Source organism: Procambarus clarkii, chromosome 74, assembly GCF_040958095.1.
Source record: "Procambarus clarkii isolate CNS0578487 chromosome 74, FALCON_Pclarkii_2.0, whole genome shotgun sequence".
In the NCBI taxonomy this organism is placed as follows: domain Eukaryota; kingdom Metazoa; phylum Arthropoda; class Malacostraca; order Decapoda; family Cambaridae; genus Procambarus; species Procambarus clarkii.
In genome coordinates this window covers 11947368-11967123 of record NC_091223.1, presented here as the reverse complement: position 1 = coordinate 11967123, position 19756 = coordinate 11947368, and the positions used below count along the sequence as shown (strand labels likewise).

Below are 19756 nucleotides of genomic sequence, written 5' to 3'. Positions count from 1 at the left end.
TAGATGACGCCCGGGCTTCTTGGTAGTTGAGGTAGTGGTAGCAGTAGTGTAGTGTGCGTTCACCCCCGACCTCCACCACCCTCTACCTCCACTATTTCCCCCCCACTACCACTAACAACGTCATGTTTAACGCCTTCACCAGATCGCCAGCAGATGGACCTAAATTAAAGTTGCAGTTAGGTCATAGGATCATACCGCCCGGCTGTGTTATGGGAGTAGCATTAAATAGATATGCCAGCGTGCACCAGGTAAGGTCACACCAGATAATGCGTCACTTGTACACGAGGTAACGAGTATGTGGATACATTACAGGTCAGTAGTGGTGAATGTTTTAGATGGAAGTATTGATACAAAAGTTCAAAACATAATATTTAGATAAAGTTCAAAATGTTATTCACTGGTAATAATATTTCTAACCCGGGTAAATTGTTTATCTCCATCTTGATATAAATGCTCACCAAAAGTTCAAAGAGAAATAAAGAGCATGAGACTTGGGGCCAGATTCACGAAAGCAGTTACGCAAGCACTTATGAATCTGTACATCTTCTCAATGTTTGGCGGCTTTGTTTACAATTATTAAGCAGTTAATGAGCCCCGAAGCACCAGGAGGCTGTTTATAACAATAATAACAGTTGATTGGCAAGTTTTCATGCTTGTAAACTGTTAAATAAATGTAACCAAAGCCGTTAAAGATTGAGGAAAGATGTACACGTTCGTAAGTGCTTTCGTGAATCTGGCCCTTGGTTCGTATATAACTGCAGGAATCACCGACACATGCATGTCCATCCACTGTTGCTATGAGAAAGCACGTTCTCATTCCTCTCAGCATCACGTGACCCGCATCAAGAGTAAGTTTATTCCCCTTGGCAGAAGGTTCTGCAGCTTCACGAGAACGCTTATCACATATATCAGGCAACTCAATACCAACTGGTCCTAGGGTTTGATTTCCGAAGATAGGAAGGCAGTTAGGGACACACACACACACACACACACTCAATGTCTCTGTTCAACTAGATGGAAGTTAATCGATAGTGGTTGGCTTCGGAAGACCTCAACAGGCATATTGAGCTTCGTGTCCCGGAGAACGGGAAGTGTGGCGCTACGTAGAGTTAAGACTTAGTGAGATTATGAGTAGATACATTACTCTCAGCCACTGTAGAGGGAGATACGGGGTACGTTTGCTCAACACCAGTAACACATCAATATGGGTAATGAAATCTTAACCTAATGTCCTATGTAGATAAGGGTGATAGTATGTGTAGAACAGTGAATCTTGGCCTCGACAGCGTAGTACCTCTGCCCTACCATAAAAGCGGCCATAATGTCTATTGAAGTCTGGCGAGAGTGCGTTCGCTGTTGGTCTCTTCATTCATGTGACCAGCATATAAATAATACTAGAAGCAACTGGAATGTGGCGATGGTGCGCCGGGGCCATAAAAGCAGAGCCAATTGGGGAGTAACATCTAGTCACAGCACGTCCGTCGTATCATATCGAGCTGTGGCACTCTGCAGAGGCTGTTCCCCCTCGCTGACATGAGCTTGTCCCATGTACATCTCTACTGCACCAGCTTCTTAACCATCTAGGAACACCCGGCGTGCCTTCGCCAGACATCGACTGGCATTTGTACTATCTTATGGTAATGGCCCATGTTGGCTCTGGTGGCGCCTCCACTGTTCTTGTGACGACTTTTATAATGATAACTCTGTATTGAAGTACCGATGAATAAAGAGAAGTGCTCACATTCGTTCTTACTTTCCTTCAATATTTGTCGCATGAATCAGTATGCAATAAGGATATATGCAAACTAAAAAAATTAATTTAAAGCTTAATTTTAAACGTGTAGATTTATATAAGATATATTTTACACACATTTATATATTTTTATAGGAAGATGAGTTTTAAAATGCCAAAGATAAAGAAAATCTTCATGGGATGAACTACAGCGAATCACACAAGAATGGAATTGAACTATTAAGAGAAGGTGACAAGCGACTATAAAGCACTTGAAAGGGATCAGGATAAGGATTTGGGATGGGATGGTGGAAGGTGCCCAACCACTTGGAAGTTTGGGGATTGAATGCCGACCTGCATGAAACGAGACCTTCGCTCTACCGTCCAGCACAAGTGGTTGGACCCTGAATCACACAAGAGTGATAACAACAATTTAAAAATACAGATAACCAGTTATATGTTATCACCTCCACTGCTCTCTTCCAACCAATGATGTTGACTTGAAGCCGGGTAACAACTGGCAGGTTATCAGTGATGAGAGCTGTTTCTCTCTCTGGTCAACTGACCTTTATTAGGAAGCTCTCACCACCTCATTTTCAATGCAAATTTTGCCATCTTCATGCCTCAGTTTACCTGTTTGTTCAGTCTGCTTTGTTGCCTTCTAACTTATCTTCATTTGCCACACACCACTTTACGTCTTCCTGATGAATGATCATCACTTTAATTCCACCACTCTCACCATCCTGTTGTTCTTCCCCCCGACTACTCCACTTCATGCACCTCCTTCTACCCTACTTCATCCTTCTCCATTTAACTCCTCTTCCTCCTCCTCCTCCTTCTTCTCTACTCAGAGTTAATTATGTAATTGTTCTTGTTTGTGTAGATGGATAGTTTCCAGGAGTTTCGCTCAGATGTTCCGTTCGAGACTTCGAGCTTAATTCGAACTCTGCATTTGAAGCTAAAGCGAGTTTTAGAAAATCAAGGCAGAGCGTTCTAGGGTAACTTGATGATAGGAGAGGGGAAAGAGCGTTTGTATCTAGATGTAACCAAATTTTATATTAAGGCAAGTTGCTAAGGGACGTTAAAAATTTTGTTCATGTTACGGTGAAAGGACTTTGGGTTTATTTTGTGCCAAACTGTGTTTTGCTTTCAGAATTGCAACCATCACCATCAACAAACGCCATATGCTCGTTAATCCGGTCTCTGAACCCCTTGTTTGTGTATGACAAACACTTTACACACATAACTAACAGCTGATGGCATACAATTTTACTAGAGGAGTGCTTCGTTTACCTGTGCTCGAATCGCACTTTCCTAAATGCTTCATTCTCATACTACAAATCCCAATAATGGACTTCAGAACCTAAGCTAGACCTAACAGTTCAGCACATTTTAGTATGAATTAACATTGACTTATATTTGAAAGAAAAAAATAATAATACGCAGTACGTTACTACTGATGAATGCTATGTGGATACTTCTGACGCTTGGTATCCTGAGAACAAGTAGTTGGAGTGTTAACAAGGAGTGTTTCATGTCAGCTTGCAAATGCTCTGATTTGAGAAAGTGTAATATACATACCATGCTCATAGGTAAGTGTGCTGTATCTGTATCATATTGCCTACGATCCTGCCAAGGGTAACATAAAGAGGACTGTTTAACTATAGTCAAAATATTAGAAACAGATGAATAAAAACTAGAGAATAAAATAACAACTAATCGTAGGATATTACTGAGAAATGCACTACGAAGATAACTCTAAATAATATATTATTCTGATAAATCGCTGACTAGAGGGAGACCTAACTTACTCTTGAAATAAATCTAACACACTTACGTTTGTAAGTGTATGTGCAAGACATCTCATTCAAGGTGTAGGCGATCCTGTAACGAGAAATAGGATGCCACATAAAGAAAGTATATGCATTTGCAGGCGATGAGTCACAATAACGTGGCTGAAGTATGATGACCAGACCACACATTAGAAATTGAAGGGACGACGACGTTTCGGTCCGTCCTGGACCATTCTCAAGTCGATTGAGAATGGTCCCTTCAACTTCTAGTGTGTGTGGTCTGGTCATCGTATATGCATTATAACCCTTAAGGGAAGAGGTGGTAGAGGGTAGAAACTGAAGTGTAGTTGAACATTTCTCTTGATAAATTGCCCGGAGCGTTGTTTGGTACACAGAAGAATATCTGTTATTTGCATTCTTGGTGGCGTTGTAGATCCAGAAGAGTATAGAAAGAGAGGAGAGCTTTGCTTCTCTATCTTGACTGTATGTGTCCAGAGAGGCTATACAGCAGCACGGGGAAGTGGAGTTGTGTACCCAGTGGACCAGGCTTCATGTTGACGGATATTTTCCATTGCCTCTTACCCCTTATACTCTTTTTACTGCTGGTCTTTCCCCTCCTTCCACCCTTAGTCTTTCCTTTCTTTCCCTCTCTTCTACCTCTTTCTTTCTTTTAACCTGTGTCTCTCCTTTACTTTTGCTTCTTTCATCCCTCCCATGTTCTCTTTCTTTATTCTCGCTGTCTCCCTTTTTTTTTATCTAATTTCCCGGCTGGGTTATGTACTCCAAATGCACTTCATCTCCTCGCTAAAGAGCGGCGGGTCGGAGGCTGGAGCCGGAGGCACAATAGCGCCGCCTCCCTCGGGTTCTCTCTACCAAGACATAAAGTAAACACAAAAATAAGCTCTCCCGCGATGTATCTTTTATTTTGAACGGGATCATTTTTTTATTTTCTAACTGATGGAAATGTTTGTATAGTTGTTTAACGGGGTACTCGAATATGGATGCATTTGTGTACAAAATCGTTAAGCAAACAAAAATTTGTTTGCGGAGGCTGAAATTTTATTCCAAGATGGTGTTTTTTGTTTTTCGTACTTATTTGGTAAATTAAATAAGCTATTAAATTGTGTAATTTCTGGATTAATTTTCCAGAGCATTGAACGCATTTGGTGAGAAGTATGAATATATGGAAAACAGAGCTTAACTAGAAGTTGCATATTCTCACTACATGTACTCCGTTTCCAGCTAGAAAATATATTGTTTTAATTAAAACGCGGCTACAGTATATATATATATATATATATATATATATATATATATATATATATATATATATATATATATATATATATATATATATATATCTGTTAGACGAATTATGTGCATTGCAGTCATAGGCTTTTGACGCTATTGTTAAGCTTACTAAAGGTGCCCATTGCAACGTTCACACGTGTACGGGCTCGTTAGGCGAGCAAACGAGAACGAGTCAACAGCCACTGGCGGCGCCGGGAGCACCTGGGTCTGCTTTGTCTTGCTGGCAGTCTCAGGTTGTCTTACGAATTGTGCACCTCGCACATTATTGATATCTTCTCTCCATTTTACTTATCATTATTCCATATCGATTCTAAATTTACATCTAATCTGTATGTGACAATCACCTAATGGTGGTTGTAAGTTTTGTATCACGTCATGTGATACAAAATCACATCATGTGATTGTATCACGTCATGTGATTTGTTTGGTCATGTATTGTTGCTAGTGTCGTTATTCCTTAACAGTTTACAGTTTAATTTAGTGTCAAATGAGCACAGCTTGACACTGTCTCGTACTGGACCCCGTGATAATCCTCGCACCTGCTTCCTATCAACTCCACCTTCTCCACACAAAAATCAAAACACTTATTCGGCTTATTCTTATTCGGCAGTATCGTAGAAACTTATTAATTCATTTCGGGGAGCACTTATACCAATCATTGTTTACCCTTAGCAGAGCGAAAACATTTTGATGACGTAACTCGTCCACACAGAAGCAAGCATCAAGACCTGTGGACCTGCCTACCACAGTTCCCTTCATACATATCTCCCTCCCACAAATCCTGAACGTGTTCAAGCCCTCCCTCAGAGACACAGAAACAGTTGCAGAGATTTAGAGACAGACACAGAAGCACAGAGACAAAGGAACAGACCCAGAGAAGAGGTCGAGCTGGGAACGGCTGAGTATTCGGGTCAAATAGAATCACATGTTATATTAATTCTATATAATAACAAATATTAACAAAGACTTAGTATTAGGCACCAAAAAATATCACAGAAATAGGAAACACGTATTTTTACTATTATCCAAACTTTATGGTAAGATACGTAAATGACTTGCTGGTGACACACAGAGCCACTTCTCCATAGTGAGGAAATTATAAACTAGAGCAGAACATATGCTAACGTTCAACAAGTTAGTCAAACAATATTCCTCAAATCCGACAATCATTTAAAATAAAAATATTAGAAACAATCTTATTTTTTTTGTACCAAACGACAAAGTGAATATAATTTGATTCGTAATTACCATATATTAGTTGACTGGAAGCAAATAACGATACAACTGAAATGAAACGAAAGACATTAAAAAAAAATTTAAATACAGTTGACGCTCCTTCCAAAATGTGTTAGTGGACATCTGTTCCTTAACCACCACTTGGTAACAACTTATTGAAGGTGGCGGACCGTTCGTGTGTCGAGATTCCGCGTCCTATGTATACGGAACTTAGTATTGTGAACATTTACGTGCGGGAAACAAGTGCAAGATTTATTTGGTTATAGACACGCATAACCAAGAGAATCGATCGGTCTAATATTGGATTACTACTTTGCTGCTCCGAGGTCTGCCTGTGGAGACGTGAGTACTGAGTTTGACTTTAAGTTAGCAAGGCTCAGTCAGCATACTGGCGGAGCCTTGCTATCTGAGATTTTGTTATTGTACGAGTTAACAGGTGAGTAATCGTATTGTTACCGCGTTGATTACGGTTGAGTTTGTCGGTCTCCAATAAAGACGTGAATTACGTAAATGTTGACAAAAGCTTTTTGTAGTGTAGAAAGAGGCAGCGACGAAGCGATTGAAGGGAATAGTTTATGAGCGGGAAAAGTGCGTAGTTTCCTCTTAAACAGTATTGCTCCAAATTTTCCGGATAGATTCATTAAAGCGTTTGATCACATTAGGTCGAAGATTTGATATTAACAAGGCTGATCACTATGCGGTTGTCATGACTTTTAATAAAACTCGAGATTCGTTGTGAATGGAATATTTATCTGGAGGTAAGTAAAGATTCGCTGGAGAAAATAAGTGGTTTTTATATGATTTTAAAATATTTATTTTATTATACTACCGTCTTGGTCATATATGTATGACCTATTAAAGCGCACCAAACCATTAACCGGACTACACAAATCGTAAGTTAAGTGAAGATTAGTTACATAAAAATTTACTAAGTGACTAGATCATATTTTTCCCCTTTTAATAGGTAGCAAATCTGTGTTTTATAGTAAGACCAACTTCGCTTTTTTATGTTAAGAAATTTAAAAACAACTGGTGAGTTTAGGCTTTGTACTAAGAACCTTGTGGTTGTTTTATATGGGGAAAACTTTTTGGCGAAATTACTAAATACAAGTTAAATTTACCCTTCATTCACCATTATTAAATTAAGCATTGTATTTCTGACGGTTATATTGTTTAATTGTAAAATGTTATACCCAAAGGCTTGGTAAACCAATGGATATCACCTTATGTCCGGTGTTTGGCAATATATACCTGGAGTATTTCGATACCAGGATTTTGTCTGGTATATTAAGACTGATACCAAGTGATATATTGATGACTTGTTATGCTTTAGGCCGGATTACTTAGACAAATATTATCTTGTAAACCTTTAACTGGGTTCTTTTCATTAAATTCAACGTTGCAAGAAAAATCAATAGAGCACTTCCGTTTTTAGATACATTGACTTATAGGAAAGAATGAACTTTCAAGTTCACTTTGAAAGGAAACATTCTAACGAGTGTTCGTACGCGGAACTTAAGAGCTCTTTTGCACAGTGTAATCCTTAAATTTTTTGTGTTGACCACCATACTGGTGGTCAACGAGTATGGGGTGCACAGTAAACTACCGCGCACAGGAGTAGTATGGCGAAAGAAGAATGTGAGAAAGAAGGGAGGAGAGGGGATGGAAAATAAATAGGGGGGGGGGAGGAAAGGGTGGAATGGGGAGAAGCAGCCTATTCCGGTGACCGCTGTGTACTCCTGCAAGTGTATATAACACTATATTTACAATGTTGTATCATATATATTGGTATAACACTATATTTACAATGTTATATCATATATATTGATAAATTATTTAAATACACAGCTATGTTTTCATGGAAATTTCTCTATATTAAAAAAAACATCGTGAACTTTGTTGTTGTCCCGGCCAAGCTCTGCTTACCCCGAATGTAAACAGCCGGGGCTGAGCTCCAGTCTGGCGCCCTGTTGATACTGAGTGTTTACACTGACTTTTATCCTCACAGTATTCTGGAGCGCAGTCACAAATATGTGATCTTTATGCATTCCTTTTCTGTTGGATGATAATTTTTTTTTTGAAACACGAGCCAGTCGTCTCTCAATCTATTTCGTAGTGTCTATTTTATTTTTTTTCTTGGGTATGTTAGTTTTCTCTCCCGACTTTACTGTATCGACATATTTCCTGCTACCTATCCAGGGATGAAATTTGCAAGTTTGCTTTCGGATAACCCTTGCATATAATAGGATAGAGGAAGAGAGACACAATTTACACCATACTAAATTTTAATTAATATTTAAATCGGGATACTTAGAATTAACTTCAGATTTTCACATCAATCTGAATGGCCATTCTGGATGGCCATTCCGTTTATTAATTTTGTTGTGTTATTGTTTAAAAAATCAATCGACCTTATGTGGTGTATGGCGAATTCGTAAATGATAAATCCTTGAATTGTAAAAAAAATCTTAGTTTAAATCTGTTGTATTCTTCGTAGATAATTTAATTTAATTCATATTTGGATTTATTTAAAGAATAACGAAGCCTTTTAGGTATATTTAAAGAAAACTTTATATGCTCATAGAGCAAAGATGAGCTGTTTCACTTGCATCAATTACCAGTAACTAATGTGACGATTGAACCCGACTCTTGCTTGTAAATACGTATTGTACCAGACTTTCAAGTCTTAATGAATATAAATATTGTATCACTAATTCAACCGTTATATCATGTATCGTGAGTCATACTGAATTGTCTAGTGAGTCAATAATATATTAAGAGAACAGAGGCGCTACGAATGCATTACTGTACTTTCTTTCCGTTTTTGAGTTCATTTTTTTTGGGTAAATACATTGAGAATGAAAAATCGGGGATGAAAATCGCAACAGAATGAAATTGTGTTAAATTGGAAACACAATAAACAAGACGAGAAGACACAGGAGCTGTGCCAGTATATTTTGTACACCAGAAAATTGACTTGGAACTGGTGGCGACTGAGCGAACCAAAATCATGAAAGAGTGTGGACCAACAATGAGTCTTTCAGCGGGTCAGATCTTCCTCCCCAGCCACTGGAAGTCTGGCCTTAAAGCCGCCCTCTTATAGGGATCAAAGTGGCCCCCCCCACTGGACTTGGTGCTCCGGCCGGATGGTCCCCATAAACCTTACCAAATGACTACGGCAAAGTGCTGCCCGCTACGTCAAGAAGACTTAATTATACCCAATGACTGCCTTTCACTGGGTTACTCTCTTTTTCTCTCTCTCATTCTCTATATTTGTCTCGTTCCTTCTCTCTCAGGTTTTCGATTCTGTTCCTTTTAGCATTCTCGCATCTTGCCATCGTGGCGGTAAATCTGGCAGCTTCAGACGGTGAAAATTATAAGTCTGGTCGTGTTTGCTGTTTATCTTCTCTCCCAGGATGTTGTGCCAGCTTCAGTGATCTTTCTTCTTAGACATGTCCACTTCAATATCTTCATTCCAAGGTCCAGCCACGTCTGCTTTAAGACCTAACTAGGTCTGGTCACGTCTGCTCAAGACCTAACTAGGTCTGGTCACGTTTACTTAAGACCTAACTAGGTCTGGGCGTGTCCTCTTCAAGGCGCTAATCTCTGCATGTTTCGTTTCTCTAATCTGTGTTCCACAGTTATCAACACAGTCGGCTCACCACCAAATGGTCCCATGTTCCATTTCAGTGCATGGAAATACTTTGGGCACGTTTCCGTTCACCCGATGCCTTTGTTCAACAAGCTATAAATTGATTCACGGGAAAAGGTAATTCAGTACACAGAAATTACATTAACGTGATATATCAAATAAAAAATCCACGGGAGCCTGACTAGAACGCGTCTGGGAACACTCGGCGCATGGGTTCGAATCCTCGCCAGGGCTCCTGTGGATTTGTATTTTAATAACGTAATTGTTGTGGTTTGCATCCTGGGAAAGGTCAGCTATTGACTCAAGGGAGCCCTTGAATAGCCTAACAGTTTTCTCTGACCTTGGGAAACTACTGGACAAAGAATTCATAAAATTTAATTAAACTAATTATATTTATATAAGATTTTCGTGTTGTCAAGTACGAACAATATAGTTTAAAGTTGATGGATTGTAGGTTTTCACTTTGCTTCTTGGTAATATTAATCCAGGTCGTAGATGCTGTTTGAAAACTTAATTGTGCCGAGATAACTTTGTGGACGCATATGCACGGTGAAAATCCATTAACGTGATGTATGAATGAGAAAATCATTAGGAGTCGTGTGGAGGAATCGAAATTTTGTGGTATGTGTGAAAATCACAAGAGATTAGATTTCTTGGAAGTAAAGCGAGTGATGACTTCCTAATTTGAAGCTAATAGTTTCGCTTAAACTTCGCTAAAAGACTGAGTTTGTGTTTGATTTCAGCACAATTAATAGAAAATATAACAAAAGGGAGTTTAAATGTTTATAAATGATTGTTTCTAAAGACGTTTAGAGGAAAACTGTTTATAATAAGATAACAGTTCACGACCAATAAACTCGCAGGAACCGAGATATTAATAATGGAAATTAATAAAAACCCGGAAGGGCCTTCGATTCTCCGTCAGTGATCCACAGGAAGCTCTTCAGGGTCCAATTGATTTTACATCATCTGAGAGACGTCCGACCCCGAGATTCAGCCAGACTCCCTCTCTTCATCACAGTCCTTCCACTTACTGAAATTCATGTTTGTTTTTTTTCCCCAAGACACAAAACCCTTCCTTTGGTAAGGCGGTACAGCATATTAGTCGTCCAAGTAATAAAATACTATGAACCCATACTCACATAATGGACTAATTAATGAATTATCGTTTCGAAGAACCTGACGACGTTCAGTCAAGGGACCGTGCAATATATTACTTGATCCATAAGACAAAATGGTTGACAAGTTATCTTGAGATTCTTGAGGTTATCTTGAGATGATTTCGGGGCTTTAGTGTTCCCGCGGCCCGATCCTCGACCAGGCCTCCACCCCCAGGAAGCAGCCCCTGACAGCTGACTAACACCCAGGCACCTATTTTACTGCTAGGTAACAGAGGCATAGGGTGAAAGAAACTCTGCCCATTGTTTCTCGCCGGCGCCTGGGATCGAACCCAGGATCACAGCATCACAAGTCCCGCGTGCTGTCCGCTCGGCTCCGACCGAAGTGGATTGAGCAACGCATAAGTCGATCCGTAAGACTAGACAGCTCACACACAGCGGACTGAGCAACGCTCAAGTCGGTCAGTAAGAAGAGTCAGAATACACACAGGTACAGACACACACACTACTGGTCAACTGGTGTACAGGAATCTGTACACCAGTTGATTGACGGTTGAGAAGCGGGACCAAAGAACCAAAGCTCAACCCCCGCGAGTACACAGCGGACTGAACGTAAGCAACACAGATACAAGGCAACATTCTAATTGGAAGGCTTCCGGGGCGTTTTGATAGTCTCGGGCACTACCCCTGTGTACGTAATTAGTTTTGAAATTATTCCAGTTTTAAATTCAATAGTCATTTCAGAAGAGAACGGAACAAAGTTATTAGTAAAGCAATAGTGGACTTGCCTGGCACAGGAGCGGGGCAAGTAGCACGGGCTATGGTGAGCCCGTAGTGGACTTACCTGGCACAGTAGCGGGGCAAGTAGCACGGGCTATGGTGAGCCCGTAGTGGACTTACCTGCCACAGGAGCGGGGCAAGTAGCACGGGCTATGATGAGCCCGTAGTGTACTTACCTGACACAGGAGCGGGGGTGTAACTGTGAGGGCACAGTGTGTCTGTAGGGCTGTTATCGGGCGGCTGGGTCAGGCGCAGGTAGCGGGGTGGGAAAGATGGTGGGTGGTGTCTGTGCTGGCGGTAAAGCGGAGGTACACGAGAGAGACGCTGGCCCACGCTTATTTATTTTCAACATATAATACATAAAATGTAAATGATCCATCGAAGCCTCGAACAGCAGAACACAAAAACAGCTGTCCGCAGCTCTGTATACTGATCCACCAGTAGGTGTGTCATAACTATAGGATTTTTAGAACTGCAACAAGTTCAGAGTTATACAGGGATTGTTATCCACCAGGAAGACACAGGGGGGAGTGACTGGATGGCCAACACTATACTTTACTATATGAGGGAGTAACTGGAAGAACAACTCTGTACTTTACTACATGTGGGAGTAACTGGAAGAACAACTTCTGTCTCGAAATTGTTTGGATCTAAAATTTATGGTGCAAGTTAAAGTTGATGGTAACAGTTTAGTGTCATGGTTTAGACTCACAGGTCGGGAACACCAAGAGAGTTCACAAACATAGTTTAGAGTCACACATCACGAGTACAGCTGAGATCATACTTAAAGGTCAGAGCTCCGGGTCATAATCCAGGGTCACAGTTCATGCGCAGTGAGGGTCCTGGCACTCTGATGAACTCGTGTTGTATTGTGTTCCGGAGAGGCGCTGCAATTAGGCGGCACTAAACCTGAGTGCCACTCAGGTACAGGACTCGAGTCGAGGCCTGGGAGATCATCTCCATGGCAACGCTCACCGACTGCATCCCCCCCCCCCCCCCTCTCCCACGCTTCTGCCAGAGGCACGACTTTATCCAAGGATAAACAGAAACTTGATTTGATGCGAGTAAACGAACTTGTTTACCGAATCCAAATAAGTCGTTTGATCCCAGATGTTACCAAGAGAAAACTAATTAAAAATTGTGTGTTATTTATGCAAAGTCTTATGGAATTGATTCAGTTTTAATAAATATGAAAATATGCTAAAACGTAAGAAGCCTATCGAAGCCTGAACACGTCAACCCGAATTTGGCTTCCGGAATAAAAGTTATTTTGAATATCCTTTCATGTAAACATCGCAGGGGGTGGTGATTCGTAAACAGTCTCTCTTGGATGGTGCAATGTCACTATATTACATGTTTAGCATCACGTATCTATCTCACTTGCATGATTGAATGTTATGATTTCACCATCATAACATCATGTTATTGTTTCATTTGAATGGTGTCGTGTCACTAGGTGGTGGTCTGTCTTTATGCCACTAGTATGGTGTCATGTCTGTGCCACTAGTATGGTGTCATGTCACTTGCATGGAGTCATGTCACTATCTCACCAGAATATGTGAAGTCAGTCTTTTGTAGAGAGGTCTTAACTGAGTTAAAACAGGTTGGAGAAATCTTTAGTTCGGTTAGCTCTAACTGATGACTAATCAATCAAGGAAATTATAGATTGAAAAGAAACTGAGGGTGAGAGGTTTTACAGATTGATTAAAAGGTTAAATAATGTAAGCATTCCCCAAAGGAAAGCTCATGCAAACCTAAATCAAAGGAGTGAAAGAATGTGATATATAAGCGATAGTTATCCCTAATAGCTGTAATGACTGCGGAAACTCTTCTACTCTTAAGCTCGGAGATTGACATAAATTTAACTTATTATTGTTTTTAGTTTACTTTGAGAGAGAAAATAGAAAAACATTCTTGTTCAGAAAGAAAGCCGTAAGGAAGATGTCGTTAGACGGTCTGTGAGAACTGCCATCCTGATGCTAACCTTGTCACTCGCATTCTCTAAAGTCTCTCGCACGACTGTAATAGTGATAAGGACCTTATGAACACAGAGACAATGCTTACAGGGTTCAGTTCCTGTTGCAGAATGGAAGTGTTTGAATACAGTTTCCTTTTACCTGATGGCGCTGTTCCCATAGCATTAAATGGGGAAATTAGGAACGTTAACAGCTGCTGGGATGGTCAGTAGTTGGTATACAAAACACACGCACACGCACCTACACACACAAAACACATCAAAAGATTGACTGGGCACTAATCTTTATCCGTTCGCATATGTTGACCCAATAGTAATTGGGAGCCTATTTGTAAACCGTTTGGAGGATCGTGTTCCCTGGGAAAACTAGTAGGTTAAGGCTTATCCATGTGTTTTAAGGTAGAATTTAATGTTTCCCGTCAACTTTTCATTTTATAACTTTCTTTACCGTACACTTGCATTAGCCTGATAGATTCCCACGTCTGGATCATTATACTTGACGCGGATAGATTAAACCTCAATTAGCGCTATTAGAATCCAACCGCCCTGTAGAAGCACTTGCTTCTGTATAAATATTAAAACAATTTACTCTTTTCAAATATTTACACGATTTCCAAATAAAAACAAACATACTTTTAACTGACCAGTTGGATTAGTTATTCCACGTCCATTGGAACCAATCACTTTCCGGCTGTTACCTTTATTCGCCAGTCGACGCGGAATTATTTTAGTCAACCTTTTCACTTCAGCACCAAAGCTGCCTCACTGCTACTACAGTGCACAGTACCCTTCAATTTCACGCATTGAATCTTGCTTCCAATTTTAGCTGAAGCTGTCGTCTCACACGCTATCAAATCACACGGTATTTTCCCTTTCATGCGAGTGCCTCTGGTGGGACCCGTGTCTGGCCGTCTCCACCCAGTGTACCCAATTGACTGTAAACTTCGGTTACAGCGTCTGTTGCAGAACTTGTAGGTCTCCCCTCTGAGCCACTAGGCTCACACCGGCTCGCAGTGTCTTTCGAAGGCGATATATATACACTGAAATGTTTGCCCAATGTTTTCTCCCAAGCGAGAAATCCTGCCTTCGAATCATGTTTTGGGGCAGCTAGCCTGGTGCAGATTCTTTACTGTGGTTCGTTGTGAGATCAGCATTATTTGTGGGTCTTAATATGAGTGTTGGATTGTTACGCAATATGAAAGTAAGGGTAAGTAATGCTTCTAGCTTTCAAATAATTAGCTTTCAATGCCAATATTCTTTTAATTTGTTAAAAAAAATATTAATTATTTATGCCGTTTTGAGGGGAAAATAATGGCTAATGGTATCTTTATTTAACCACTAAAATTATCCTTATTATTATTATAAATATTTTTGAATTACTATTATTTTTTATGAAGCAATTGGTCAGGAGAAGGACGTTCTAACTTCATACATGATCAGTGTTCGATACCTAATGATCCAAGTGGTTAGACACCGTTCCATTTCTCTGTATTCATCTTTTATTATTATTAATGTAAGTCGGTGTTGTTGTAGTAATCCAAACCCCTTGACATTTTGTTTTGTATATGCAATATATATATAATATATATATATATATATATATATATCGTACTCCAGACCACACTGGAAGGTAATATTAATTCTAGCGCGAGAGCACAGCACAAGTTCCGAGGTAAACGCAACCAGTAATGAGAACACTTTAAATGTAAATTATTAGTAATGTGAATATTAAAAAGCAGCATATTGGGGTTGGATTAAAAAGACTCAGTCGATAGTTTCGGTGACGTAATATAATTATATATATTAAAATGAACTATTATATTTTATTATATATAATAAAATATAATTAATTTTATTATATATAATAAAATGAACAAAACATTTACCATGAAAACATGTATATGTGAAAGTAGCTTGCTTCTGGTAGCCTAAATTAACTTCAAAATAAATGTTCACCCTCGACCTTCAGTGAGTCACTGGTGCTTTATTCGATTTAACTAGGCAGTTATAATGTTAAAGTAACATTCTAATATGATTTACAAGAACAAGAGGCTTTGTAATTAATCTTTGTCTGAACCACAGAACATTCAGTAATAATAATAATCATTGAATGGCACTAGGCTTCTCCTCGTCAAATAAATTACTTAAATTACTTAATTAAGGAACAGGAGGAGATACTCTAGATGTGGCTACGTAGATGGAGCATCGCTCCAGCATAATCTGGAATAACAACAAGGAATAATTTACATTCTTAAACATTTATTATTTCAAATAGAGTAATTCAAAATTATTCTTGTCTGTTGCCTGCAGACTTCTACGTATTGGAAAAACCCTTGTCCAGAACCTGACAAAGCAGGTTCAGAACCTGTGTCGAGAGGAGACTATAAGCAGGCTCCAGTGTGGCGTGCTAGAGGTTGTGTGGCGAGGCCTTAAGAACCAGGCGACTTATGCCATACTCTATAGTCATAAACGCCATTATTGCTAACATAAGCATGCTATATACATTCAATTTATTATTGGTATTAAGCACTATTTCGTTTCTTTTCATCGAATGAGTGGAGTTACTGGGGCATTTGGAAGGCTACCGGCACTTCAAGATATATTTTATGAATCAAGGCAACACTAATATATATTATATATAAATATATATACATACACACACGCGCGTAAATTTAAAAAGAGTACACTATATACATTTACATATTTGTGTGCGTCTCTACTCTCATGAACAAAATGTACCTTCTTGTATTTAAATAAATAAAGATCGTGTTGGTGTTGGTGAGGATCGCTAAAGGACCCATGTTGCTGAAGCACGTCTTCATAGGCAGCGGAAAAGTCAATACATATTGACCAACCCATCCTCCTAAAATTATTGTACTTTCGGTCACTAGTCGAATGGACCACATGTTCTTTTGGGCCCGAAATTAGCATTAGCATGTTTTGTATTAATTTTGTAGAGGCTAAAATTCAAACTTAAACATTCCTAGGCCTCGTATCTTGAGGTTATCTTGAGATGATTTCGGGGCTTTTAGTGTCCCCGCGGCCCGGTCCTCGACCAGGCCTCCACCCCCAGGAAGCAGCCCGTGACAGCTGACTAACACCGAGGTACCTATTTTACTGCTAGGTAACAGGGGCATAGGGTGAAAAAGACTCTGCCCATTGTTTCTCGCCGGCGCCCGGGATCGAACCCGGGGCCACAGGATGACAAGTCAAGTGTGCTGTCAGCTCGGCCGACCGGCTCCCGGTCCCGGTCATGCGCAAGATGTTGCTCATGAACACAATGTTACCTATCGTACGTTACGGCTCGTGATCCTACAGCAGCCAAACTTTAATAAGTCTAGGGATACGACACAACTGCTGTTCTCAATAGCGAATCACCAGTATAACCCCTTAATAGGTAATGAGCACAAAAATAGAATCTTCATAGGACTGAAGAATAAAGACTAAGTATATATATATAATTTTATATTCAATAAATCTCAAAAGCAAACAGATGATTATATGGTCACAATATATCACATTAAAAATATCACTGTAACTTCCAGACATTAAATCAATACTAAGAATAATTATGGCTATGACAGAACAAATGAACTTAACTTCAACAAGTGTTATCTCCCTGGTTTCTGCTCAGCTACTGAACAAAATCACGCGAGAATCAAAAGAGATTGCCTCGCCCCGCGAATAAATTGCCAAAGTTACAATATTTATTATTTCAACAATGGAGCACTACATTGTGACAAGAGTAATCTTAAACTAACTTAATGAATAATTAGTACATATTGATATAGACAAACAAAAGTAATTAGTTCTTTACATAGTAATTAAAATATGCATACAGAAGGAAATAATGGCATGCACACCCCAGCAACGGACGATCCCACGACAATTTGCCAGATACAGTTCACTCAATTATTATTTCACTCTGTTACCCACTTATGATCACATATAAATCATTAGTTCCCGTGGGAAAACTGATCACACAAAGAAATAAACAATCATTCCCACGATACGCTGGGCCTAACGCCAACACTGTAACATGAATGTGCATTTGCATAGAACATATAAGTATACAATATACATGCTTGTAATTTACATACAATTATAAATGTACATATTAATATATTTACTTACGTATCTTATAAGGGTACGTAACACACAACACCTACAAAGAGAAGAAAGTCGTCTACGTCTTCACGTGACAACGGAGGGACAACAACTGTTTCAATGCACCAGACTCCCAATTCCCTTTTCTACATATTCCCCCTCGCGTTTAATCATTCCAGTCGTTCGGCGCCTGATAGTTCCCTTCCCTTCTCCCAATCTTCCATTCAACTCTGTAATATTCTTCTCTATTCTCTCACTTCCCCCTTTACTCCTTTATATTTCTCTATTTCTGTTTACAAATTTGCCTTTGAATCACTGCTCTCCTGCAATCTCTACCCATTCCTCTCTTCACTCCCCCCTTCCCCCCCACACACAACTGTCGCCTCTCACCCCAGGATTGGCAATATTCTGAGATAATATTTACTGCTTGTTCCCTGTTATTGTTGCTGCCTGCGGAAGACGAGGTACACACAGCGTCAGGCAGTGGTTGGGAGGAGCAGTGGAGCTGTATTGTTAGTGGGGAGGGAGCAGTAGGGCTGCACTGTTAGTGGGAGGGGGAGGAGCAGTGGAGCTGCACTGTTAGTGAGGGGGGGGGGGGAGGGGAGGGGAGCGGCAGTATTAGTGGGGGGGGGGGGGGGTAGCGGAGCTGCAGTGGGGGGTAGCGGAGCTGCAGGGTTAGTGGGGGGGGGGGTAGCGGAGCTGCAGTGGGGGGTAGCGGAGCTGCAGTGGGGGGTAGCGGAGTTGCAGGGTTAGTGGGGGGGGGTAGCGGAGCGGCAGTATTAGTGGGGGGGGTAGCGGAGCTGCAGTGTTAGTGGGGGGGGGGTAGCGGAGCTGCAGTGGGGGGTAGCGGAGCTGCAGGGTTAGTGGGGGGGGGGTAGCGGAGTTGCAGGGTTAGTGGGGGGGGGGTAGCGGAGCGGCAGTATTAGTGGGGGGGGGGGGTAGCGGAGCTGCAGTGTTAGTGGGGGGGTAGCGGAGCTGCTGGGTTAGTGGGGGGGGGGGGGGTAGCGGAGCTGCTGGGTTAGTGGGGGGGGGGGTAGCGGAGCTGCAGTGTTAGTGGGGGGGGGGGGCAGCGGAGCTGCAGGGTTAGTGGGGTGGGTAGCGGAGCTGCAGGATTAGTAGGGGGGGGGGGTAGCGGAGCTGCAGGGTTAGTGGGGGGAGGTAGCGGAGCTGCAGGGTTAGTGGGGGGGTGGGTAGCGGAGCTGCAGGGTTAGTGGGGGGTAGCGGAGCTGCAGGGTTAGTGGGGGGGGGGTAGCGGAGCTGCAGTGTTAGTTGGGGGGTAGCGGAGCTCCAGTGTTAGTGGGGGGGGTAGCGGAGCTGCAGGGTTAGTGGGGGGGGTAGCGGAGCTGCAGTGTTAGTGGGGGGGGTAGCGGAGCTGCAGTGTTAGTGGGGGGGGGGGTAGCGGAGCTGCAGGGTTAGTGGGGGGGGGGGTAGCGGAGCTGCAGGGTTAGTGGGGGGGATTAGCGGAGCTGCAGGGTTAGTGGGGGGGTGGGTAGCGGAGCTGCAGGGTTAGTGGGGGGGGGGTAGCGGAGCTGCAGGGTTAGTGGGGGGGGGGGTAGCGGAGCTGCAGTGTTAGTGGGGGGGGTAGCGGAGCTGCAGTGTTAGTGGGGGGGGTAGCGGAGCTGCAGTGTTAGTGGGGGGGGGGGGTAGCGGAGCTGCAGGGTTAGTGGGGGGGGGTAGCGGAGCTGCAGGGTTAGTGGGGGGGGGGTAGCGGAGCTGCAGGGTTAGTGGGGGGGGGGGGTAGCGGAGCTGCAGGGTTAGTGGGGGGGGTAGCGGAGCTGCAGGGTTAGTAGGGGGGGTAGCGGAGCTGCAGGGTTAGTAGGGGGGGTAGCGGAGCTGCAGGGTTAGTGGGGGGGGGGTAGCGGAGCTGCAGTGTTAGTGGGGGGGGGGTAGCGGAGCTGCAGGGTTAGTGGGGGGGTAGCGGAGATGCAGGGTTAGTGGGGGGGGTAGCGGAGCTGCAGGGTTAGTGGGGGGGGGGGGTAGCGGAGGTGCAGGGTTAGTGGGGGGGGTAGCGGAGCTGCAGGGTTAGTGGGGGAGGGGGTAGCGGAGATGCAG

At 42.0% G+C, this 19756-nt stretch overlaps 1 protein-coding gene across 1 annotated transcript in view; it reads left to right on the top strand.

Moving 5' to 3' along the window:
• Positions 1-6216: 6216 nt before the first annotated feature.
• The window catches only part of LOC123767310 (uncharacterized), a 270450-nt gene continuing 256910 nt past the window's right edge, over positions 6217-19756 (top strand). Inside the window, exon 1 of the mRNA XM_045756880.2 lies at positions 6217-6414. The gene's annotated coding sequence lies outside the window, so the exon portion shown is untranslated. The remainder of the gene's footprint in view (positions 6415-19756) is intronic.